The 17083-nt window shown below is 45.2% G+C and overlaps 1 non-coding gene across 1 annotated transcript; it reads left to right on the top strand.

The window, feature by feature from the left end:
* The first annotated feature begins 3163 nt into the window (after window positions 1–3163).
* LOC118731069 lies at window positions 3164–3300 on the top strand. The gene has a single exon (XR_004991768.1). It is a non-coding gene; the product is annotated as a small Cajal body-specific RNA 4 (non-coding RNA).
* Window positions 3301–17083: the final 13783 nt, after the last annotated feature.

Genomic DNA, 17083 nt, shown 5'->3' with positions numbered 1-17083 from the left:
ATTTGCATATCACATCTTTATTATATAGGATAGATGTATTTCAGAGAGGAAGGGAGAGAGAGATAGAAACATCAATGAGAAAGAGAATCATTGTTGGCTACCTCCTGCATGCTCCCTACTGGGGATTGAGCCCACAACCCGGGCATGTGCCCTTGACAGGAATCGAACCCAGAACCCTTCAGTTGCCAGGCTGACACTCTATCTATTGAGCCAAACTGACTAAGGCTTCATGTATATGTTTTTTATAATGAGTTAAGTAGAAGATGACTAATTTTTAAAAATATATATATGTTTTTATTGATTTTAGAGAGAAGAAAAAAGGAAGGAAGGGATAGAAACATCAGTGATGAGAGAGAATCTTTGATTGGCTTCCTCTTGCATGTTCCCCACTGGGGATCAAGCCTGGAACTAGGCATGTGCCTTGACAGGGTATCAACCATGACCTCCTGGTTCATGGCTCGATGCTCAACCACTGAGAAACAGGCTGGGCAGCCACTGAAAGATTTGAAGCAGAAGAGTCAGATACTAGACTGAGATGAACTATAGATAAATTGACAGTCGATAGAATGAACACATAAAGAGACCATAATCCAGCCTGGAAAAACCTGAACTGAGTGGAAAATAAATCGTGATTATCTTTTTTTAAAATATATTTTATTGATTTTTTACAGAGAGGAAGTTAGAGAGATAGATAGTTAGAAACATCGATGAGAGAAAAACATCAATCAGCTGCCTCCTGCACACCCCACACTGGGGATGTGCCCGCAACCAAGGTACATGCCTTTGACCGGAATCGAATCCTGGACTCTTCAGTCCACAGGCTGACGCTCTATCCTCTGAGCCGAACCGTTTTGGCTAAATCGTGATTCTTAACTTACTTGAAATATTTTTTAAAATACTCATATATGGTTCCAGTCCAGTCCAATTAAATCAGTACCTCTGGGATTGAAGCTCAGACATCTATATATTTTGAAAGCTCATAAAGTCATTCCAGACATGGAGCAAAGGCAAAACAACTAAATATTGCTGGGCATAAAGTTCTAGATGAAGAGAGACTTGGACTTACTCTTCTAGATTACGGAGAAGCTTTCTCCCTCCCAGTTTTATTGAGAAATAATTTATATATATATATCACTCTTTAAGGCATACAGCATGCTGGTTTGATTTACATATATTGTGAAATGATTGCCACAATAGGTTCAGCTAACATCCATCTTCTCATAAATATACAATAAAAAGAAAACAAAGAAAAAATTTTCCTTGTGATGAAAACTATTAGGATTTATTCTCTAAACAACTTTCCTATATATCATACAGCATACAGCAGTGTTAGTGATAGTCATCATGCTGTACATTATATCCTTAGTACTTATCCTAAAATTGGAAGCTTGGCTCTAGCCAGTTTGACTCAGTGAATAGTGTGTTGGCCCATGGACTGCAGGATCCCAGGTTTGATTCCAGTCAAGGGCACATACCTCTGTTGCAGTTTCAATCCCAGACCCTGTTTGGGGTGCATGCAGGAGCCATCCAATTGATATGTCTCTCTCATATGCATTTTTCTCTCCCTCTGTCTGTCCCTCTCCTTTCCACTTTCTAAAAATCAATGGAGCCAAAACCAGTTTGGCTCAGTGGATAGAGTGTCGATCTGCGGACTGAAGGGTCCCGGGTTCGATTCCGGTCAAGGGCATGTATCTTGGTTGCGGGCACATTCCCTGTGGCGGGTGTGTAGGAGGCAGCTGGTCAATGTTTCTCTCTCATTGATGTTTCTAGCTCTCTGTCCCTCTCCCTTCCTCTCTGTAAAAAAAATCAATAAATATATTTTTAAAAAGTAAAAAATAAAAATCAATGGAGAAATATCCTCAGTGAGGATTAACAAAAAAATAAAAATTGAAAGCTTGTAACTTTTGACTACCTTCCTCTGATTTTCAATAAGTTTGATTTTTGTTGTATTTTTAAATTCCACATATAATGAGATCATACAGTATGTGTCATTCTCTGACTTATTTCACTTAGCATAATGCCCTCAAGGTCCATCCATGTTGTCACAATTGGTAGGATTTCCTCATTTTTTATGACTGAATAATATCTCATTATATATCCATTCATCTGTTGAAGGACATGTTAGGTTGTTTCCATGTCTTTGTTATTGTAAATAGTGCTGCTATAAATATGGGGGTGCAGCTATCTTTTCAAGTTAGTGTCTTTGTTTCCTTTGGATATATTCCCAGAAGTGAAATTGATGGATCATATGATAGTTCTATTTTTAATTTTTTGAGGATCCTCCATACTGTTTGCCATAGTGGCAGCACCAATTTACATTCCCCACCAACAGTGGAGGGTTCCCTTTTCTTCACAATCTCTACAGTATTTGTTATCTCTCATCTTTTTTATGATGTTGGAAGGATTTTAAAAAATATATGTTTTTACTGGTTTTTAGAGAGAGGGGAAGGGAGAGAGATAGACACAAACGTTGATAAGAGAGGAAAGTCAGAGATTGGCTGCCTCCTGCATGCACTCCGACTGGGGATTGAGCCCACAACCAGGGATGTGCCCTGACCGGGAATTGAACTGGCAACCTCTTGGTTCTTGGGTTGATGCTCAACTGTTGAGCCACACCAGTTTTTCTTTTTTAAAATTCCTTTAAAAAAATATATGTTATTAATGATTTCAGAGAGGAGGAGAAAGATAGAAACATCAATGACGGGCCCTAGCTGGTTTGGCTCAGTGGATAACGTGTCAGATACCGGACTAAAGGTCCCGGGTTCGATTCTGATCAAGGCTAGATACCTTGGTTGCAGGCTCAATGCATGTGGGAGGCAACCAATTGTGTGCCTCTTTCACATCCATGTTTCTCTGTTTCTACTACTCCCACTCTCTCTAAAAATCAATAAAAAATATTCTCAAGTCAGGGGTGGAAAAAGGAAACAAAAAAATGTGGTGAGAGAAAGTCATTGATCAGCTGTCTCCTGCATTCCCCACACTGGGGATCAAGCCCGGATTGGGCATGTGCCCTGACTGGGAATTGAACCATGACATCCTGGTTCATAGGTCAGTGTTCAACCAATGAGCCATGCTGACCAGGCTGAAGGATTTTTATTTTTTTATTTTTTACAGAGAGAAAGGGAGAGGGATAGAAAGTTAGGGATAGAAAGCTAGAAACATCGCTGGAGGACTAAGAAGGCTAAGTCTGATGAAGCAAGACTCTGCTGATACAATCCTCCTAAAAAAAAAAGGGGGGGGGTTGTAGAGAGCAGCCTTTATTGGAGAATATAATAGGGCTGACTGTACTACCCAACATTCTACTCCAGCTTTACAGGAAACTGTCTTTGGTATAATTTCTAAGAACTGGGAATGCTTATTCAGTATTGAATTGGAGTTTTCACCTCTTGGATAGGTTTTGCTGAGCAGAGAGGTAGGTGTGTGGACTGGAGTTTCATTTAAATTAAGCTACCTGCTAAGGTTTATTTTAATGTCATTTTGATAGAAATTATAGGGTATCCTTATTCTGAAAGTGATTAAACATATCTGGGGAATAAAAATATTTTGTATAGCCGAAACCGGTTTGGCTCAAAGGATAGAGCGTCGGCTTGGGGACTGAAGGGTCCTGGGTTCGATTTCGGTCAAGGGCATGTACCTTGGTTGCGGGCATATCCCCAGTAGGGGGTGTGCAAGAGGCAGCTGATCGATGACTCTCTCTCATCGATGTTTCTAACTACCTCTCTCCCTTCCTTTCTGTATAAAATCAATAAAATATATTTAAAAAAAAAAAAAAAAAAAAAAAGCTAGAAACATCGATGAGAGAGAAACATCAACCAGCTGCCTCCTGTACATCTCCCACTGGGGATGCGCCCACAACCAATGTTGACCGGAATCGAACCTGGGACCTATCAGTCCACAGACCTAAGCTTTATACATTATGCCAAACTGGTTTTGGCGGCTGAAGGATTTTTATGTGGGAAAATGAGAGTGTGTGTGATACATGGAATTTTATCCCCATATAGGTGCAAAAGTCAATAAGTTAATCATATTATACCTGTAAAGAATTTTTGTGTGTTTATTTGAGCCACACTGTCAATAATTGCCAGGAAGTGGAATCTCAATGGACTGGGATAATACTCCAGAGAATGATGGTTTTTCACCTTATTTTATACATTACCTTCAAAGGAGAAAACATAAGTGGGTTACATAAAATCTATTGGTGATAGATTAGGAGGGAGGGAGAAAGCAAATTAGGGGGGGTACAGGATAGTTTACAGTCAATAATTAACATGATAACAATAACAATTAAGGAATTTGTCGTATCTGTTCTGTGCCCAAGGTATTTGGTTGTAGTCTAAGGGGTCTGGAAAAAGGGGAAGTTACAAGTTACCCTGGCATTTCCTTTTTTCTCTTTTTTTCCTTTTTTTAAATATACTTTATTGATGTTTTTACAGAGAGTAAGGGGGAGGGAGAGAGTTAGAAACATTGATGAGAGAGAAACACCAATCAGCTGCCTCCTGCACACCCCCGACTGGGGATGGCCCACAACCAAGATACATGCTCTTGACCGGAATCGAACCCGGGACACTTGAGTCCGCAGGCGGACACTCTATCCACTGAGCCAAACCAGCTAGGGCAAGAAATGGCTGCCCTTGGGAGAGTCCTGCAATCAGGGCTTGTGCCTTGACTGGGAATCGAACCATGACCTCCTGGTTCATAGGTTGATGCTTAACCACCGAGCTACGCTGGCCGGGCTACCCTGGCCGGGCTACCCTGGGATTTCAATAATATGTTATCATAGATGCAAAAAGACAATAAACTCAGTTGAGGTGAAGATTGACCTTGTCAGGGAAGATACCAGCCTAGGAGGTGACCCACCATAACTGCTCTTAGTTAAAATTTAATTTCAGACCATCCTTTGTGGTTACTTTAGATCTTTGAGTTTGCAAGACTGCCATGCAGACCTTCCTGAGCTTGTAAGGTTAGCATGTGGCCTCTTTCTTCCACAAAAATACACAGTATCATTATTTGAAATCCCACAATGCCCCTCTCTATTTTATTTTTCCTTTCTTTATTCCTAAGACCTTCCTCTCCTCTCTCTAAGTGCCATGTAATGTGTTTACTTGTCCCTGTGAAGCAGTGGGTTTGGGCTGCCTGTCACTACTTGAGCCAATTAAGCAGAGACAGGGTTGACTAAACCAAATGCTTACCAAATATTGGGTAGAAGGACAAAGATTACATGGGGAAAATAGGTAAAAAGGATAAGAATGGATATGCAAGGCCTAGCCTGTTTGCTCAGTGGATAGAGCCTGTGGACCAAGGGGTTCAATTCAGTCAAGGGCTTATACCTTCATTGCAGGCTTCTCCCGGGCCTGGGCCCTGGCCAGGGCTCCTGCAGGAGGAAACCAATTGATGTGCTTCTCCCACATCGATGTTTCTCTCTGTCTTTCCCTCTCTCTTCCATTCTCTCTAAAAATCAATGGAAAAATATCCTCAGATGCCCAAACCGGTTTAGCTCAGTGGTAGAGCGTCGGTCTGCGGACTGAAAGGTCCCAGGTTCAATTCCAGTCAGGGGCATGTAAGTTGGTTGCGGACACATCACCGGTAGGGGGTGTGCAAGAGGCAGCTGGTCGATGTTTCTCTCATCGACATTTCTAGCTCTCTATCTCTCTCCCTTCCTAATCTGTAAAAAATCAATCAATAAAATATATATATTTTTAAAAATATCCTCAGGTAAGGATTAACAAAAACAAACAAATAATTAATAAATGAAGGTGATTAAATTTTAAAAAAGAAAAGAATGAGAATGGACATGCAAAAGGAATGACAATGGGTTCAATGGTTACAGATTATAGGCAATGTGGGCTGCTCTGGGACTCCGTTGTTTTTGTTTGTTTGTTTGTTTGTTTAATATATTTTATTAATTTTTCACAGAGAGGAAGGGAGAGGGATAGAGAGCCAGAAACATTGATTAGAGAGAGACATTGATCAGCTGCCTCCTGCACACACCCCCGCAATCAAGGTACATGCCCTTGACCGGAATCGAACCCAGGACCCTTCAGTACACAGGCTGATGCTCTATCCACTGAGCCAGACCGGTTTTGGCAAGGACTCCGTTGTTTTGGCAACAAGGTTGTCAATCTTGGACTCCATTCCATGGTTAACGCCCAGGTCCTGGGGCATACAACTCCCAGCCAGTTCAGAATATGCTTTCTTTCTTACATTTTTATTTATTTGGTTTTTAAAACATCTATTTTTATTGACTTCAGAGAAGAAAGGAGAGGGAGAGAGAAACATTAATGATGACAGAGAATCATTGATTGGCTACCTCCTGAGAATGTGCTTTCTTTGAAAAAAATAATCATGGTTAACAGAGCATGATTAATATTTCTTTTTAAAAAAATACATTTTATTGATTTTTTTACAGAGAGGAAGGGAGAGAGATAGAGAGTTTAAAATATCCAACAGCTGCCTCCTGCACACCTCCTACAGGGGATGTACCTGAAACCAAGGTACATGCCCTTGACCCAAATCGAACCTGGGACCTTTCAGTCTGCAGGCCGATGCTCTACCACTGAGCCAAACTAATCAGGGCTGATTAATATTTCTTATAACTACACTTATTCTCTATTATTCTATTTCTGCCCTTAACACCTGAATATATATGTATCTTTATTTTGTGGGTATGTTTAATTTGTTTGTAAAGTTTAATTGTGCTATAGGTCTAATTGTTTTACTTTTCCACACAATACTTTTTTTAAGATTTATTCATGTCGCTACAGATATATCTAGTTCATCACTTATGTTGCATAGTATTCCCTTAGAGATGGAGAGTGAGCTTCCTGATATCATAAAACTGTCATAAAAATCTTCATACATGTTCTCCTGTGGTTCTGTGCAATGTTTTTCTTGCGGTGATGATTCTAAAATAAGGATTTGGCATTTCACCTCCCTGCCCCACATTCTTTACTCTCCCATTTCCTTAGGGTAAAACACAACCTTCTTAGGATGACAAAGGAGTCACGTCATTTGAAGTCTCTAAACTTCTCCTTCCTTCCTAACAAGACCTAACAATACTTATCTACTTGATAAGGCACTGGTAAAGACCAAGTGAGTTGCTGCAGGGGAAATCCTCTGTCGCCAGTAAAGAACTATAAAAATGTTGATTTTATTAACAGATTTCTTTGAATGTTTTCCCCCTTCAAGATAGGCCTCCTGTTTACTTTAGCCAGACTTGAGTGATGTAAAAATGTGGATGGTGGGGAGTGGGCAGCTCACTCATTGGCCTTTCCTGGAAATATCCAAACTCAGTGTTAATTGGGTATTATGAGAAAAGGGTGAGTGAGAAACTGGAGGTGCGGTCAGGCTAACTAACAAGACTTGGAGCAGAAAGTTTGAGCCCCTGCCTTTTCTTCTTCCCAGATTCTTTTTTTACTTATTTTTTGTTGTTGTTAAGCCCCACCCTCAATCCCCCGGGATATTATATATATATATAGAGAGAGAGAGAGTAGAAGGGAGAAAGGAGAGGGAAGGGGGAGAGATAGAAATAGAGAGACAAAGAGACAGAGAGACAGAGATATGAGAGAGACACACATGGATTGGTTGCCTCCCGCACATGTCCTGACTGGGGCTGGGGATTGAACCTGCAACCCAGGTACATGCCTGTGACTGGGAATTGAACCTCCATATGCCCCTTCAGTGCTCAAGGCAATGCTCTAACCACTTAGAAACACTGGCCAGGGCTCTTCCTAGTTTCTATAGGCTTCCTAAGAACGAAGATCAGACCTTTACTTTCTGCCCTTTATCTCTTGCAGCCTTTGAGAGGAGGCTCAGAGTAGGTGCTCACTAAACGCATTCATGGAGAGAATCCAGACGCTGCCAGACTCAGCTCTGGAAAGCCAGCCTTGTCCTCATCCCCATTGCTGGTGTGCATCCATGCTCCCCAGAGTTCTCTGTCTATTCCTTCCTTATACACTTCCCTCTACTCTCACCCACCACTTCTTCTCCCCCCTTTCCCCACATAGCTTCTACTCATCCTTCCAATTTCTACAATAGTGGTCACCTTCTCTGATAAATATCAAATTTGAACTGGGTGCTGCCCCTAGCACTCGGCACTTACAATAAGAGCTATACGGCAAGCAGGGTAATTTTGTTGGTCTTCCATGGGGGTCATTTGCCTCCATTTTACAGAGACTGAGGCTCACAGAGTTTGTACAACTAGCAATTGGTGGAGCTTGGTTCACACTCTAGTCTGTCTGACTTCCACTACTTAAACTGCCTCCCAGTGTCATGGCAGCGTAGTTGTTTACCAGTTTCTCCTCCACTAGATTGCACACTTCTTGTAAAATGCTATGTTGCACACTCCCAGCACATACCTGGCACACAGTAGATGCTCACTTCTAGCCTGGGAGTCAGGACGCCTTTGGACCTTTGACAAATGCCTCGCCCTTTGTGAGCCACGGCTGGGGGAAGGGTTAGAATCGGAGACTTCTTCCCACCCTCCTCCTTGCCTCAGGGCTGACAACTTTGCCATTGTCCCCTGCAAAAGAACGTGCCGAGCTGTGCTCCCAAGACCAAGCCCGGAGTGTTGCTACCGTAGGTGAAGTCGCTGAGCAGCTCACTCCTGCCACCTGGTGGTGCTGAGCTGCCTTGCTCAATCTTCTTCAGAGCCCCGGATCTATCTGGTCTTATCTGAGCCTAGCAGCGATTTGCATACTGCCCCTTCCTCCAAGGGTTTGTCTTTCTGTGGAATCCTTTCCCATTCGCAGCCCACAGCCACGCTCCTGCTATTCCCACAAACGCAGCTGAGCTGGCTGGAGTTAAGATCCTTAAAGATACTAAGTTCTGAAAAGGTTATGACGCACACCTCCACCATAGGACTTTCAGACAAAATACTAAAAGAAAATAAGCCACAAGTAAGGATGTGCCACAGAAGTCTGATTTCTCTTACAGTGATTACTGTAACTGTGTTTTTTTTTAATGTGAAATAAGTTATTTATCTCAGACTTTGCGTTTGTTTTTGTGCCCCTGCTTTGCAGCCCTGTGCACTAGCACTACTGGGTACTTCCAGGGGCCACTGGGTGACACACCACTGACCCCCCTTTGGAAAGGAGAACTTAAGCCTCTGGGCTCCTAGAGGACCAAGGTTGTATTGATAAGTTTTTGTCTTTCCTGGGACTTCAGGTGTCTGGGAGACAATAGGAACTAATAATAACATTTGTTTGTTAGTCTTTACCTGAAACGAACTCCTAGCTAGCCTTCCATCAGGATCTTTGGGAGCCTATCTCACCTACCTATCTCTCTGCATCTTTAGTTTTTCTCTGCAAGTCAGAACCCTTCTCCCCTTTTAAGAAATCTGGTTTCAGTTCCAAGAAACAATAGCAAAACCCTAGGACTTTGGAGGTGGAAGGAACCAAATACTAAGAACAACCTCTACCATTTGTTGAAGTCTGTTTGTTGGTTGTTGTTTTTTTTTTTCCAAATAGGTTTTATTAAGAATAACCATTTTGGCCCGGCTGGTGTGGCTGAGTGATTGAGTGTTAATCTATGAACCAGTAGGTCACCAGTTCAATTTCATCAGGTCACATGCCTTAGTTACAGGCTCCATCTCCAGTATGGGGCATGTAAGAGGCAAATTTTCATCATTGATGTTTCTATCTTTCTTCCTTCCTCTCTGAAATCAATAAAAATATATTTAAAAAATAAAAAGTAACCATTTTGAGTTCTGTCAAGTGTCTTCTTTGCATGTATTTAATTGATGAACATATTAACATGTTCTTTATTAATGAACTAGAGGCCTGGTGCACGAATTTTGTGCATGGGTGGGGACCCAAAGGCACACCTTGATGGGGGTGATGGGGGTGAGGCCTGCAGTGGGGAGAGGCCAACAATTAGGGTGGATGGGGCTGAAGGAGGTTGGTGGGGGGGCAATCAGGGTTCCAATTGGGCCAGTTGGCTGCCGCAGTGAGTGTCATAGCGATTGGTTGTTCCAGTTGTTCTGGTCATTCTGCCATTCAGTTGCTTGGCTTCTATATATATATTCCATTATTATTTTTAAATAAGTCTTTATTATTCAGATTATTACAGTTGTTCCTCTCCCCCCCCCGCCTTAGCTCCCCTCCACCCGGTTCCTTCCCCACCCCATGCTTTACCCCCCCCCCTCCCCCGCCACTGTCCTCATCCCTAGGTGTATGATTTTTGTTCAATCTCTTCCTGCACCCCCCACACCCCTTTCCCCCAAGAATTGTCAGTCCACTCCCTTTCTATGCCCCTGATTCTATTATATTCAACAGTTTATTCTGTTCATCAGATTTTTTATTCACTTGATTTTTAGATTCACTTGTTGATAGATATGTATTTGTTGTTCATAATTTTTATCTTTACCTTTTCCTTCTTCTTCCTTTTCTTAAAGAATGCCTTTCAGCATTTCATATAATATTGGTTTGGTGGTGATGAACTCCTTTAGCTTTTTCTTGTCTGTGAAGCTCTTTATCTGACCTTCAATTCTGAATGATAGCTTTGCTGGGTAGAGTAATCTTGGTTGTAGGTTCTTGCTGTTCATCACTTTGAATATTTCTTGCCACTCCTGTTTGGCTTGCATAGTTTCTCTGCACCACAGCTCCTCTGAGTCTCAGTGTGTTTTTTCTTTTTCCTTCTAGTTGTAGAATTTCCACTCAGCAACCTTCCTGTGGTTCTGGATGATATCTGTTTTGTTTTTTAGTTGTAGTTTTGAAGTGGTTGTGTGAGGCAGCAAGTTCAGGTGTTTACCTTTGCTGCCATCTTGGTTTCTCTCTAGATTCCATTATTTTGAAAAAATCTATTCTAGCATTCCTGAGATAGATAAAAAGGGGACCTTAGACCTCATGGAGGTCAGTGGTTCTCAGTAGCCAAATTCATTTATTTTCAGGTGAGAAAAACAGGCACTGAGAGGTAAAATGGGGTTTTCTATGCTTTCAAATATGGTTCCTAGCTCTTTTCATGTACATATTTTCCCTAACCAGGCTGTTAAGATCCCAAAGAGCAAGCACTGAGCACTCAATGTAGCATTTTCTCTATAATATTTCACCCATGGGGGCACTCAGTAAGTGCTATTGATGACTAGATTGATTAATAGGCTTTTATACTGTAGCTAGAGCAAGAAGTTGCAGGCTAAATAGGAAAATGGCCTTGGCTGGTGTGGCTCAATGGTTGAGCATCATCCCATGGTCCAAGTGTGGTTAGCCAATTTTCAGTCAGGGCACATGCCCATGTTGTCAGTAGAGAGTATAAGGGGCAGCCAATTGATGTTTGTCTATCTCCCTCTCCCTTCCTCTCTCTCTGAAATCAATAAAAACATATTAAAAAGATGTGGGGTGGGAATGGCTGGGAGAGGTCAATGGAGGAAAAAGGAGCCATATGTAATATTTTAAACAATATAAAACATTTTTTAAAAGCCTTAAAATGGCCGAGACCGGTTTGGCTCAATGGATAGAGCGTCGGCTTGGGGACTGAAGAGTCCCGGGTTCGATTCCGGTCAAGGGCATGCACCTTGGTTGCGGGCACATCCCCAGTAGGGGGTGTGCAAGAGGCAGCTGATCGATGACTCTCTCTCATCGATGTTTCTAACTCTCTATCTCTCTCCCTTCCTCTCTGTACAAAATCAATAAAATATATTTTTAAAAAAGCCTTAAAATGTATTTAAAAATAAATACATGACTCAGTGGTTGAACATTGACCTATGGACCAAGAGACCATGGTTCCATTCCTAATCAAGCCATATGCATAGTGCGTGTGGGGGGAGTGGCATGCAGGAGGCAGCCGACAATGATTCTCTCTCATCACTGATGTTTCTATCTTTCTCTCCTTCTCCTTTTCCACTCTGGAATACAATACATAAAAATATATTTTAAAATAAATAAATAGGAAGGTAAAAGGCCATGGTTATACCAAATAAAGGACTTCTACACAGCTAGAGAGATAAACCATTAAATAAATGAGAAAAAGTGGCTTGAGGCAACCCCTCCCCAGATGAGTTTGAGGAAGAGAATATATCTTCTAAGTTGGCCACAACATCCAGGGAAGAACACAATGACTTTGGCCAGACAGATTAGCTTTGGTTCTTACCATTGATTATCATATTCCCTCTTCCCCCTATTCCTTCTAGAACTTGACAATTCCAAACATTCCCCATAAGCTAGTGAGACGTTCCAGAAAAGAGCAGACTATGTATCTTCATCTTTAGCTTTCCCAAAGCTCTGTCCCATATGCATACTGTACCCATGGCCAAATCTGCACCCTTCTCAGCCAAGGACTCACATGTGGGATGTAAGAATTAGACCCCTGTACTGGAAAGCAGGTGGGCAGAAGAGGCTAAGGCTCAGGAATGGACTGAGCTGGGGGCACAATCCCCATGCTCTTTTCCTCAACCACTCTGGCTGAGACAGAAGAGGTCAGGGGGAGCAGTGGTGACAGGTGGAGGGCCAAGCTGTCACCAATGAGGCAATAGGTCCCCAGGTTCCCAGGCTCCTGGAGCTCCGTGAGGCTGAATATTCTCGCCCGCTCTTTGTCCCATGGCTGCCATAAGTGGGACAGCATATGAGGGTAGCACCAAGACAGGGAGCATCCTGGAATTCCGCATCCTGGTTGGTTTCCAGGATTTTGGAGAGGGATCAGGCCTGAGAGCCATTCAGAAGTGGAATGGGGCGGTGGGTGTTGTCTGGCACGACACAGGCAGCCTCAGATGTCTCTGTGTTCTCACCTTCTGCTAACTAAGGTCTCCCTGCTGTCCTGCTCCTGTTTTCTTGGATTTTGAAGATATTCGTAGCTGGCAAGGAAGGCTCAGGGTCCAAGGAGAGAGGCATAAGAGACTGGGCGAAGAGAGAGAGAGGGAGCTTGTGTGTGTGTGTGTGTGTGTGTGAGACCATCCACGTGTTTGTTGAATGTATGTGACTTGGTATGTCTTCTTCTAAGGCCTGGCTTCTGTGGTTCATGAGTGTCTCCATGAATGCCCATGGGTGTGTGACTGTGGCATGTGGTGTGTGCCTTTGTGTGTCAGGGCAGGGGCTCCCTGTGGAGGGCATGTGTTGAGAGGGGGGTGATTGTAAAGGCCTGGCTCCCTCTCTTCCTTCCCCATCCCTGCTCCCATCTGGCCTTGATCAGCGGGTCCCCGGGGAGGGAGCCGCGGTTTCGGATATAGGAAAATGTTCCAGGAAGCGGCCACTGTGCTGGGCCCTGCTCCTGCTCTCCCAGCGGAAATTGTTCCAGGAGGGAGGAGGGAAGCGAGCGCTGAGATAGGATTAAGGGAGGAGGGGGTAGCTCTCGGCTCTTCTCTCCACCGGATAAGGCAGGATAAGTTGATAGGAAGCTCAGGCCAGCCAGCAACCTGGATGTTGCTACCTAAAATCATGTAATGAAGGAAAATTAAGAGCCAGCAAGAGGTTTCCTTTTCTTATCTGGTTCACTCTTTATGGACGTTTAAGGATTGGGATCTGGGTGGCCCGTGGGGCCCCTTTTCTGGCCCTGCTAGCCGGTCCCGAGCGGAGGAGCTGGACACTTGGGTCTTGCCTGCAACTGGCTGGCTTGGTGGGGGTGGGGGGGGTGGGGGGGGGGGCATAGGATTCGATCTCCTCTTCTCCCCACGGAGGGGGCTTTGAAGCTCGGATCCAGGACTGGGAGGGCTGCCTAATTGGGATAATGGAGGTTAATGGGGCGCCTGGAGGGGGTGGCCACGCTCCTAGATCAAAGAAGCCAGCTCTTCCCAACCACCACAGCTGGAGGTCACAGCTGGAGGGGGAGGGGCGGGGGCTTCGGGCCAGCCAGCAGGGGGTGCTCTGGGCCCTAAATACCTGTCCTCCCGCGCCCCTGGCCCCTTCTTTGCCTGGAACCGCTTCTTTCTGCCTAGAGAGAGCTTGTGGGGAGTCGGGTGGGGAGATGGGGGAGACAGGGAGGTAGGGGGGAGCCTTGATATTCAGACTCCTCCTCGCCTTGTGGGGAGAGAGATGAAGAAGAGAACGGGTGCGGGAGGCTGGGCCCGGGGTCCCAGGGGTCCTGGCGCCTCTGGAGCTGCAGGGTCCCGGAGGGGGATCGGGGCTGGGCAGGTCAGGGCCGGGAGGGGAGGCAGGACTCCGGCCCAGGCTCGGGCCGTCGGAAAGGCCGGGCGGGGCAGCGGCGGTGCTGGCGGGGCGGAGGGGAAGGGGCACCCGGACTCCCCCGCCGCCGCCCGGCCCCCCTCCCCCCGGTTGGCGCTCCCTCTCGGGCTCTAATCGGCGTGGCGGCCGCAGCGGGCAGAGTCAGCGCCGCCAGTCTCCGGGACGCGACTCCCAGCAATTGTGGTCGGGACCGCAGATATGCAGCTGCCTCCTGCCCGGGCGCCCGGCCCGGCGCCCCGCCCGCCCCGCCCGCCGCCGGCCGCGCGGGGACACTGAGGCACGGAGGAGGCCACGTGTCCGCCGCCCGGCCCGGCCCGGGCTGCCCGAGGCGGCTGGGAGGCCCCGGCCTTCCTCTCCCCACGTCCCTAGACCTCCCGATCTGTGGGTCTGGGGGCAGACGATCTCCGCTGGAGCTGAGGCTGAGACCCCCTGCTCACCCCCCCAGTTCTGGGGTCTCAGCCGCTCGCCTTGCTCTAAACCTCCACCCTGGAAAGTCAGGCACGGCTTTGGGATCCAGAGGGGGTGTCCGCTGGAGCGGGTGTGCGTGTGTGTGTGTGTGTGTGTGTGTGTGTGTGGTGCCGATGGTGGCGGCTGGGTCCAGAAGACTCAGTAACCTCAACAGTGGGGAAAGAGAAGGTGGAGAGGGGGGCCTAGGCAGTCTCTGAACCCACAGAGAGTTTCTTCCCAGGAGAAGAGAAGAGGAGGAGGAAGGGGGTGGAGAGAGGCAGGGGTGGGGGGAGGAAATGGTTAAGGAGGGATTAGAGGGGTGTGTGTGTGTGTGTGTGTGTGTGTGTGTGTGTGTGTGTGTGTGTGTTGGGCGCCGGGATCCTTCTGGGAGGTTGGAGACCAGGTCCTCAGACACAGCATGGCACCTTCCTTCTGTTAACCAGACCCAGCGGTCAAGGGCCATTCTCAGAACTCTAAGATGCCAGCGTGTCCCGTGTGCATTTGCACACACAAACACACGTGTCCAGGGAAGTCATTCTTGACTGCTCCCTCTCCCTCGCTTCTCACATCCAGTCACAGGATCCAAGTCCTATGGGTCCCACTTGTATCTGTCCCCTTTCCATGGTGACATGTCACCTTCCTCAAGCCTCTCTGCTGCAGGCCACATCTCCTCACCGCTGCTGGGACTGCTGCCACCACCGGGTCCCCTTGCCTCTCATGTCGCCCTCCTCCAAACGCTGACAATACTAACAGGCTCCACTGGTGGAACAACTGCGAAGTGCCAGGCACTGTGGTGAGAGCTCCACATGTATTATTCCTAATCCTTGTAACAACCCTGGGAGGTTGCTGTATTATGTTTCCCCATTCTAAAAAAGAAGAATCCAAAGCATCAAAGGTTAAATAACCCAAGCTTGCACCATAGTCCTAGTAAATGGCTGATTTACCCAGTACTGCTGGCTCCAAGCTCCGGGTCCATTCCCCTCTCTGCAGCTGGGGTCATCTTTCTAAAATACAAATATTCCCATATGTTGCCTTGGAATCAAGTTTAGATCCTTTGCACAGCTGATTAGACCTTCCCATCAACCCCCACTCCAGTCACACTCAACTTTCAGCACCTCAAAAGCGCCCTTACCTCTGGGCCTGGGCATGTAGGGGAGCAGGACTTAATAACATTTCTCCTCTCTTTACCTGGCTCACTCCTATTCATCCTCCAGTTTCTCTACTTAGTCATCCCTTCTTTCAGGAAGCCTTCCTTGATTCCCCCAACACTAGTTTAAATTCACTCTTTATATACATACATATACATACATACATATACATATATATATATATATATATATATATATATATATATATATTTACTGATTTCAGAGAGGAGGGGTGAGGGAGGGACAGAAACATCAATGATGAAAGAGAATCATCAATTGGCTGCCTTTTGCATGCCCCACACCTGGGATCAAGCCCAAAACCCAGTCATATGCCGCAACTGGGAATTGAACCATGACCTCCTGGTTCATAGGTTGATGCTTATCACTGAGCCATGCCGGCCTGGCTTAGAGTCATTCTTTTGTCTCCAATACCATCCAGTACTGACTCTCTTAAGGTATTTCCCACTCTTTATGTTAGTTGTTGGTTTGTGAGTCAAGGCCTGGGTCTGTCTTGTTTACGGTTGCATGCCTAAACCTAGTCCTGTGTGCATGGCACAAAATAGGTGCAAGCTGAGTAGTTGTTGAATGAAAGAATGTTCCTCAGATCCAGCCCCAAGAAGAATCTGAGTAGGTCAGAGAACATGGGCGTGGGGTGTGGTGGCTAAGTTTTGAAGGACCATTGCCTTTGGTTGTTCAGCTCATTGCTAAGGATAGAAGATGTGATCAGGATCCCATAACCCCAAGTTCTCTTTTTAAAAGAATTAATATATTTCATGTTTCAGATTTCATGGTATCTTTTTTACAAAGAGACACTTTCTTGATATAACCAGAGGATGGATGGATGGAGATATATATATATATATATATATATATATATATATATATATATATATATATATATATATATATTTTTTTTTTTTTTAGAGTGGAAGAGAGAGGGAAAGACAGAGAGAAATATGGATGGATGTGAGAGAAACATATCAATTGGTTGCCTCCTGCACACGCCTCAGAGCCCAGGCTGGGAGGAGCCAGCAACCCAATGCAGGTGCATGCCCTTGACCAGAATTAAACAAGGACCCTTCGGTCCGCAGGCTGATGCTCTATCCACTGAGCAAAACCGGCTAGGGCTAAAAAAGTTTTTTTTTATTTTATTACTCAGAAACGTTTATTTATTTTAATTCTCACCAGAGGATATGTTTTTTTGTTTTTGTTTTCTTTATTTCTTCTTGGCAGGGTGTGTTTTCACTGATTCAGAGAGAGAGGAAGGGAGAGGGAGAAAGAGAGAAACATCGATGTGAACTCCCATACACGCCCAATCTGGGTATGTGTCTTGCCTCCTCTGGATCTCTATGTTGTCTCAGGGCTTCAATGTCAACTAAGGGG

This window comes from Pipistrellus kuhlii, unplaced genomic scaffold (genome assembly GCF_014108245.1).
Source record: "Pipistrellus kuhlii isolate mPipKuh1 unplaced genomic scaffold, mPipKuh1.p scaffold_m20_p_3, whole genome shotgun sequence".
Classification (NCBI taxonomy): domain Eukaryota; kingdom Metazoa; phylum Chordata; class Mammalia; order Chiroptera; family Vespertilionidae; genus Pipistrellus; species Pipistrellus kuhlii.
This window is presented reverse-complemented; position numbering and strand designations above follow the sequence as displayed.